This window comes from Filicampus tigris, chromosome 22, assembly GCF_054856515.1.
Source record: "Filicampus tigris isolate MCC_2025a chromosome 22, RoL_Ftig_1.0, whole genome shotgun sequence".
Taxonomy (NCBI): Eukaryota; Metazoa; Chordata; class Actinopteri; order Syngnathiformes; family Syngnathidae; genus Filicampus; species Filicampus tigris.
Genome location: NC_141238.1, coordinates 9786060 through 9795188, shown reverse-complemented (window position 1 = coordinate 9795188; position 9129 = coordinate 9786060). Strand labels below are relative to the sequence as shown.

The 9129-nt window shown below is 40.6% G+C and overlaps 2 non-coding genes across 2 annotated transcripts; both read left to right on the top strand.

Annotated features, from left to right (window-relative positions):
- Positions 1 to 1708: 1708 nt before the first annotated feature.
- trnat-agu (transfer RNA threonine (anticodon AGU)) lies at positions 1709 to 1781 on the top strand. Its single transcript has one exon. It is a non-coding gene; the product is annotated as a tRNA-Thr (tRNA).
- Positions 1782 to 2226: 445 nt separating this feature from the next.
- Positions 2227 to 2299, top strand: trnat-ugu (transfer RNA threonine (anticodon UGU)). The gene has a single exon. It is a non-coding gene; the product is annotated as a tRNA-Thr (tRNA).
- Positions 2300 to 9129: the final 6830 nt, after the last annotated feature.

Below are 9129 nucleotides of genomic sequence, written 5' to 3'. Positions count from 1 at the left end.
ATCTGCCAGGTGTGCTTGTGGCCAGTGCGAACGGTACATTTCGATAGGAGAAAAATAACAAGCTTTAACAGAATAACATCACGTGTTGTTTAACCACAAAAGGTTATCTAAATTAGCACACAAACATCGAACGATATCTAAGCTTTTACGATTGGCCCTCTCCTGGTCACCCGACTGGAGAGAAGGTTCTAGAACAGTTTCGAAATCTATGTCTTCAGGAGGAAGCGCTCTCTTTTTTTACCCCCCCTTTTTCCGACCTGCGTTGCAGCGGGAACCTCTTAGACGTAGGATGCAAAATTAGAAGGGAAATTTGTATCTTTTTTGAGCTCAGTGTAAAATGCTAGACAGAGAGGAATATTTCAAAATCTTTTGGACACAAAATTCCACTGAAGGCAAGGTAACATGAAAATAGGCATTCTATTGAGAATAAAAGAGCCTATCAGTCATACAACTTTTTCAAAAAGCCAAATTTATCTTGTCACTAATTAGGCGTCCTGTAATTTAAGAACGGATCACTCTTGAATTCACCCTAACTTGAATTATGTATTTACTGCTTTTATTATATTTATACAACTTATCAAATTTTCGATTTAAATTTCTGACATGTTTGATAAGTTGTATTTTTGTTGAATTATTCTAATGGTTGAAGTACTATCATGAGATTTAAGGATGATTTTCTTTTTTCACACAATAAGAGAAGAATCATGTTAAACCTGTTACCATTTATGAATATTCAATTTTCTTATACTTTTATTAAACATTTTGATTGATATTAATCCCCAGTTATTAAATTTCAAGATTTTGGATTGTCAATAGACAATTGTCATCATTAATGAATGTATTACGCGTCTCGCGTGAACATTCATTTATGATTTTTGTACGACTTATTACACCTTTAATAAATGTCATCAAATGATAAATTAAGTACTTTGTCACTTTATTATCATTATATTTATACATGAATCAGTCCACCTCTAATGTGAAAGCAGAACTGTAACCATAACATCGGATACGTTCACAATTGATTTCATTTAGTTACTGCGGTACATTAAATACAATTAACAAATTCGAGTGATACTAACAAGGATTGACAGAAGAACCATTGTGTCTTAGTGATGGTGTGTTTATATCTAACATGTAAATGAAATCGGATGTCAGTTGTCCTTGCCTGTAACATTTGTGAACATTATGCTGTTTGGTTGTGTTTTTTATCGTATGCAATGGTAAAGGAGTCCACTGATAGTGTAGTGGTACACACGCCCGAGTTGTGTGCGGGCAGCGTGGGATCGATTACCGCTCAGTGCCGGTGTCTGTGTGTGCCCTGCGACTGGCTGACGACCAGTAGTCTGCCTTCGCCCATTGACGGCTGGGATAGGCTCCAGCAACTCCCAGCAACCCTGTATAGGATAAGCGGTTTGGAAGATGACATGACATGTCAAAGGAAAAGGAGTGAGAAGAAACTGTATGGAAGTACTGTAAATCGGTGCCATCGGAGTTTGAATTCGGTGGAAGGCCCACCTCTGCTCATTTGCATATTTATATGGGGGCGTGGCGAGTGAGGAGTCTGGTACGCTAACATTTCCGCATTGATTGACATGTACAAAAGGAATGTGCTCGGATTCATGGATACACAGATGAATCCAACTGGTTTTGCCCGACAGTTTGTGCATTTGTCCATATGTCATGTTTCACTTAGAAAGCAGCGCAAGGCCTCATAGCTCAGTGGTTAGAGCACTGGTCTAGTAAACCAGGGGTTGTGTGTTCGACTCTCACTGAGGCCTGATGAGTAGTTACGCTTGCGTTATGTGCTAGTGTTGGCATTTTTGGATAATGTGCTAAAGCCTCGTAAGTAGCAAGAGAACTGCTTTCGTAAATGAGCAGTCATAGATTACATTTTCACTGAAGCCAAACAATTAATTACAGTTTACAAATTTCTCTCTGTTGTGCTAACCAAGAAAAATGTGAGAATCAAAATCAGGGCACCTGCTTCACAAAACCATAACTTCAACCATCTATGAGGTCTTAGCACGTTAAACGGTGCTTTAACTGCTAAGCTATGTGGCCTTGCTCAGTAGCAGAGTATTAGCATGGGAATTAAAGATTGTAATGACAACATTTTCTCAGCACAAAAATGGCTGCTGATTTTTGACACATCCTAATTACCATGCTGCTGCATTGTACTTGAACTGAAGCAATTGTTTATTCATCAAATCATCTTAACCCTAAGGCCTCATAGCTCAGTGGTTAGAGCACTGGTCTTGTAAACCAGGGGTCGTGTGTTCAATTCTCACTGAGGCCTATGAGGTCTTAGCACGTTAAACGGTGCTTTAACTGCTAAGCCATGTGGTGGCCTTGCTCAGTAGCAGAGTATTAGCATGGGAATTAAAGATCGTAATGACAATATTTTCTCCACAAAAATGGCTGCTGATTTTTGACACATCATAATTCAATTCAATTCTCACTGAGGCCTGCTAGATTAGTAAGTGCTTGACATGCAAACATTATAATTATTGGCTCAGGCTGAATCTATGCAGTTGTCCTCACGGTCATTAGGAAGCGTCACAAATCATTAATATTTCCCATCTTTAAATGCCATGCTAACAGTGTGCTGCTATGCAAGTCTTTAATCTCTTTTTGCCTGAGGAAAAGAAGCGAGTAATTATGCATGCCTTAGGAGTAACACTTTGGCCACATCCCACAACACACGTTGGAGGGAGCAGACCGAGCTTCTCAGCATGTGGGCCAAATTTACTACTGAGAGAGGAAAGCAGTCTGTCTATATCGCAACCAGAACTCATCGGGTGTACCGATTGGGAGGCACCGACTCAAATTCTGTTCTCTCTGCTGCCAGTCTGTCCTGAATATTTTTTTTTTTAAATCCTGCAACAAACCCCGTGACGTTGTCTCTCTCTGCTTCTTTCTCTATACCAAGGATTATTCCTCCTTGGACGTGTCTCTAAAGCTGCAAGCTGTGCTTGAATGTCCTCTTGCAGTTCAGGTTTATGCGGCAACACTTACTTTTCCATCTCTGACACTCGCCGCCTGGTTTCCTCAACCTTGTTGTTCATTCTTTTCAAGTCAATGTTAACAACACGGATCTGAAGTCTAAAAGATGTTTCTGAATTTGTCCGGTAGCTCCGTTGACCTTTCTCACGTAGGCATGCACGCACACACACACTCAATACCTTAGCGAGCAAGTCAAACGTGACATCCTGGATGATCGGTTAACATTCAGTTTACACGCATCATTCATAACTAGCCTGTATTCCAGAGACATGTTGCACAAACTACGGCGGCTTATTAGTGTGACGCCAGCATACACCCAAACATGAATAAAGTCACAAGTATACATGTCACGGCGATGAAATAGTGGGAAAATGCACTTTTCGGGAAATTGCAGTTTTTTTATTCTGAATACATTGGGCAATGTATGAGAATGGGTGTTGTCATAACGACGTCTTTTTTCTTTTTCCCCCTCGCTGGGTGACACTTCGTCACACGTCACATAGCAAATACATTTTTTCTCATTTGATTGCTGTAGTTAACATCCTTTTCTCATTCTTATTGCTCTAATAGTTGGCAGTGGTACACCAGTACTTACTGCAGCTCAAAATGTCACATCATTATGGAATAACAGCAGAGACATTTAAATGACATTAATATTCCCCAAAATCAACATAAGTCTATACATTATTTTTTGTTCTTTATTGTTAAATATTGTCATAGAATATCATTATGTTTTGCAGTAGCTGTATTTAGCAATTTAAAAGAGATGTTATTCACAAACGCTGTCTATCCACAATTGGTGCAGATTTAAAATAATTTTTTGTAGAATATCGTCAAATTATCGTTATCGAGTTTTTGGAAAAAATACCGAGATATTTTTTTTTTGCCCATATCGGTCACCCCTAATGCTAACTCTCATAGCCTCCAAGCTAGTGGGGTAGATGAACTTTCTAGCACCCACGTGCAGTCTTCGTGTGTGTAAGAGGACAAAACGTCCTAGAGAATAGAAGATACTGCTTTCGTCAAACTTTCGACAGGTGTGACGTCACATGCATGCGTTGACCACGCCCCTTTTATGACGTCACGTCCGCTTTAGGGCCCGTAGTCCGAACTAACCAAGAAGTGACAACATTTTGTAGTCCCTAAGTCCCACCCCTACCCACGCCCCTCCCGTGACCTCATTTCCTGTCGGCCATTTTACGTTGCCAAACGTCACGTCCTGTCGGCCATTTTACGTTGCCATTCATCATTTCCGGTCGGCCATTTTACGTTGCTAAACGTCACGTCCTGTCAGCCATTTTACGTTGCCATACGTCACATCCTACTCGCCATTTTGCGTTGCCATACGTCACGACTGCCGCCATGTTTGTAGGCATGACCAAATATGGATATGGATGACATCATGCTTCCCCCTCAGCGGAGATCACGAAGAACATGCCAGGGCATGTTTTGAACGGTTATGTCACCCTGGGTATATGTCCAGACATGTCCCGGATGCCGCCATGTTTGTAGGCCTTTCCCAGGCCCGTTCAGACATGTTTGGATGGCCGCCATGTTTGTAGGCTTTTCCGGCATGCCCAAATAAGGATATGGATGAGATCATGCTTCCGCCTCGTCCAAAGTAACGGAGGAACAAGTACAGACATGTTTTTTTTAGGCCCTGTAACATGAACCTCATTGTATCACCTCTGGTATTTGTTCAGACATGTTTTTTAAGACCCCCTCCCCTCATCTAAGGGGGCGCTAACATGCGCTCGGGTCTAAACAGAAAGTAAAACAGATCTTCATGACAGCATCATGATTGAAGGAACGTGTATTTCTATTCATAAAGGCTGTGGATTAAACACTCATCAAAAAGCAAGGATTTATTTGGAAAGAAGACAACACCCGCCCACCGAATCATTGGAGTAATACTGCGTCATCTTCACATCTGCCTATGAAACAGCAAAATTACAGATACACCATAGTGTATGCTTGGCTCTGTTTTTTTATTCAATTGTTTGTTTAATTGAATTTTTTTATTTTTTTAATGTACCTTCCATTCCATACAATCATCAGGTTAGTTTACAATTAAGGCAACACAGGTTTGGAAAGTTAACCAGGCCTCAGATAAAGGTATTTTTTCTCCTTCTTTGTTTCATCAGAACAATGTATAGCCCCCTCCTTTTCCAAGTCTCTCCCTAACCCCTAAAAAAAGGGCAGGCAAGCAGGCAGGCATCGAACCAGAGGTTCAAACCGTCTTGTGTGTGCGTGCGCGGGCAAGTGTATGTGAGTGTGTGTATGTGTGTTTGCGTCCGTGCTACACCACAATATGCATCATAAAAATGTGTTATAGTTGACTCTGAATTAAAGTTCCTTTTCGAATACGACGTGAAAGGATGTTTGCCATACATTCACCAGGTTAGTTTACAATTAGGTAACACAGGTTGGGAAAAAGTTTTTTAGATGGTTTCATCTTTTAAAAGTCAAAGTTTTAAAAGGCCTCTATTATATTTGGCCTCTATCATATTTGGTCATGCCTACAAACATGGCGGCAGCCGTGACGTATGGCAACGTAAAATGGCTGACAGGACGTGACATATGGCAACGTAAAATGGCCGACCGGAAATGATGCATGGCAACGTAAAATGGCCGACAGGACGTGACGTATGGCATTGTAAAATGGCCGACCGGAAATGGGGTCATAGAAGGGGCGTGGCTAGGGGTGGGACTTATGTACTACAAAATGATGTCACTTCCTGGTTAGTTCGGACTACAAAATGCCGTCATCGAGGCCGGGCCCCAAAGCGGACGTGACGTCATAAAAGGGGCGTGGTTACGGACTTCCTGTGACGTCACACCTGTCAAAAGTTTGACGGAAGCAGAATCTTCTATTCTCTCGTCCTCTTTGCGGTTTGCCTAGGTATTTCCTTTCTTCCTCCCCATCACCCCCCCCCCCCCTTCATATTCTATTCTATTGATTTACAAGTTAAATATTAGGGGAGGCGACTCAGACCCACTGGGGAATTATGCTGCCACTCACATCTCCGCCATACCCGAAGTTCTGGGCAGGCCCTGTTTAAACTCATTTGCATATTTTAATGGAGGCGTGGAGAGTCTGGTACGCAAACATTTCCACATTAGTTGACATGTACAAAAGGAAAGTGCACACAGATTCATGCAACCTTTGCCCGACAGTTTCTGGATTTGTCCATATGTACGTTGAACCAGGGGTCGTGAGTTCAACTCTCACTGGGGCCTGCCACATCGTTACACCTGCTCACCTTACAGTCGCAGTGGTGAATGACAAACTATTTTGTGATATGGTCAAGAAAATTGCAGTACAGATACTCCAGAATATTGAAATGAATCAAAGATGGAAAGATGGGGATACATTAAATTAAAAGTTAAAGAAATAGCAATGAGACAAAGTAAGCTAATAGTAAGAAATAGCAATGAGACAAAGTAAGATAATTAAAAAAACTATTTCAACTAAAGAAATTGATATCATGAATGCGCTACATTATTTCTTGGAAAAAGATCATCTATCAGAGGATGAAGCGATTGGATTGAAAAAATTAAAAGAGGAAATAGATGCTGCATATATTACCATGGCTAAAGGAGCCTTTATAAGGTCAAGAGCCAAATGGATGGAATTTGGCGAGTGAAACTCGTTATTTTTTTGCTCTGGAGAAACGTCATCAAAAAAGAAGTAATGTTTCAGCCCTATAAATAAAGGATAACATAACCACCAATTATGTAGACATTTCAAAATATGTTGGAGAATTTTACGCTCATTTATATGAATCAAACTCTTGCATCAGTGATTGTGATAAATTCATTCATTCATTGAAATCAACTATTTCAGAGCATAAATTATGCTGTGAATAAGCAATTTCCAAATACCTGAGGCTTTTTATGGAATGAAAAAAAAATCCTCAGGAAATGATGGACTATCAGTGGATTTCTATGTACATTTTTGGGATTTTATTGAAGATCATCTATTAGCAGGGGTGCACTGGTACGCAGCTACGCATGCGCAACAGAAATCACTGACGCGTACCGTCATTTGCATCACGACGCGCATTTGCGTACCTGTACACACTAGTGGTGCTATAACACAGCTGGCTGATGACACTGTCTTATTTCTTAAAGATTGAGAACAAGTGCAGGGTGCATTAGCGGTAACTAAAGAATTTTCTGAAGCATCTGGTCTGAAGCTTAATGTTAAAAAAGTGAGATTTGATGTTTACATGAAACTGAAGAGCAATCCATTTTCAACCTTCCTGTTAAGCAAAGTGTTAGATATCTTGGTATCCATATTTGGAAAGACATGGCTATCAGACAGCAGCACAATATTATTCCCCAAATCAAAACAACCAGATCCATTCTGAATATGTGGCTTCAAAGGTATTTCTCCATTTATGGAAGAGTGTTCTGATCTAAGGCGGAAGGTATATCACGTCTGGTGTATCCAGCTCTGTCCCTTTTTGTTAGCCCCTCACATTGTAAAGAGATTAACAAATTGTTTTGCAGATTTGTGTACAGATACAAACATCATTACGGTACTTTAAAAAAAAGAAATAATTTGTGTGCAGAGGTCTAGAAACATTTGATTTTAATCAACTTCATAATACTGTAATATCTGTTCCTTGGTTTTTGCATGTGCTGGCTGGCTGGGCCTATGGGTAGTGAGTGACGTCATAGCGAGGGGACAAGGGGTTTAGGAGGAAAGTGGAGAGAGAGAGCGAGTGGTATGATTGAGCGCATGGGCGTGAGTTGTGGCCACCAGCAGCTCTTGTGTGAATGTGTTCCTTTTTCCGTGACGATCGGTGATTAAAAACGACGATCAGACTGCATCAGCGACTGTGTGCATCTTTGACCACTTCGAGGGGCATTACAATACCTTTAAGGTCAAATGGCTCAAAAGCTGTCTTGAATATCCAAATTCATTATGGTCCTTTATGCCTACTAATATTTTCCAAAAGGTAGCGGGTTTGAAATTTTTACTTGGCTGTAATTATTCAGTAGCGAAATTGCCTATCAAACTCTCCAAATTCTATGAGCAAACTTTACTCTCATGGCAACTATGTTACACACACAATTTTTCACCACACAAAGATATCATTTGGAATAATTGTGACATTGTGAGTGGTAAAAAAAAGTTCATATAAGGCGAGCTGGAATGAAAGGGGAGTAACTTTAATTGCTGATCTTTTTGATCATAATGGTAATCTCTATAGTTATGAAAACTTTATGAAAACCAAAATGTTTCCAATTCTGTTTCAAGAATTTTCTGCTGTTACAAAAGCACTGCCCACAGGCATAATAGTATTAATGAAATATTGCTCAAGGTATCAGAAAGTTGTCACTTTAATGCCTTGACCTTAAAGTTGGCGGAATTGCCTTAACAGGCAAGAAATGGACCAACAAACATATATGAGGTGTGCTTCAAAGTAAAAGTTAAATTTTTCTTTGAAATGTATTGACATTGTTCTAGTTGAAACTTGTCTTTAACTATGTCTGTATGTAATGTACATTATGTATATTATGTAATTGTATAATACACAATTAAAAAAACATAAATAAATAATTTAAGGCTGTCAATTTAGCGTGTTATTTTCGAAGTTAATCCAACTCCCTTTTGACGCCGTCAATTTTTTTGATCGCGTGATTAAGGTTTCCATAGCAACCAGCGGCTGTATTGATAAAGGCTGCTGGTCACCATGATCTATACATGTATCTTGAAAAAAAAAAAGCTTTAGAGTAGAGGAGGCGTTACATATGCTTCAAAATATTGACGATGAGGATGAATTGCAGAATCGGCAGACACATGCATGGCTGTCCCCCTTAGGGCACCGAAACCCCGGACTCGAGTGGAATCAGTTCCTACATTCTAGTTCACTCGGAACCGTTCAGATTTTAGAATGTCAGAGCTAAGTTTCGATTCCTAGTTAGCCACGTGGAAGAGCTACGAACAAAGTACGACCGATTAAAAAAAATGTGTGCGCGCATGTCGCGCAGCCTCGGGCTCCTGCCGCCGAAGATGCGTAGCAATAGCACGTTAGCTCGCCCCCACTCGCGCTCAGCTCCTCTGCTCGCTTCGTCTCGGCCGGCAAGCGTGGGCAGCGGCGGCGACTCTGA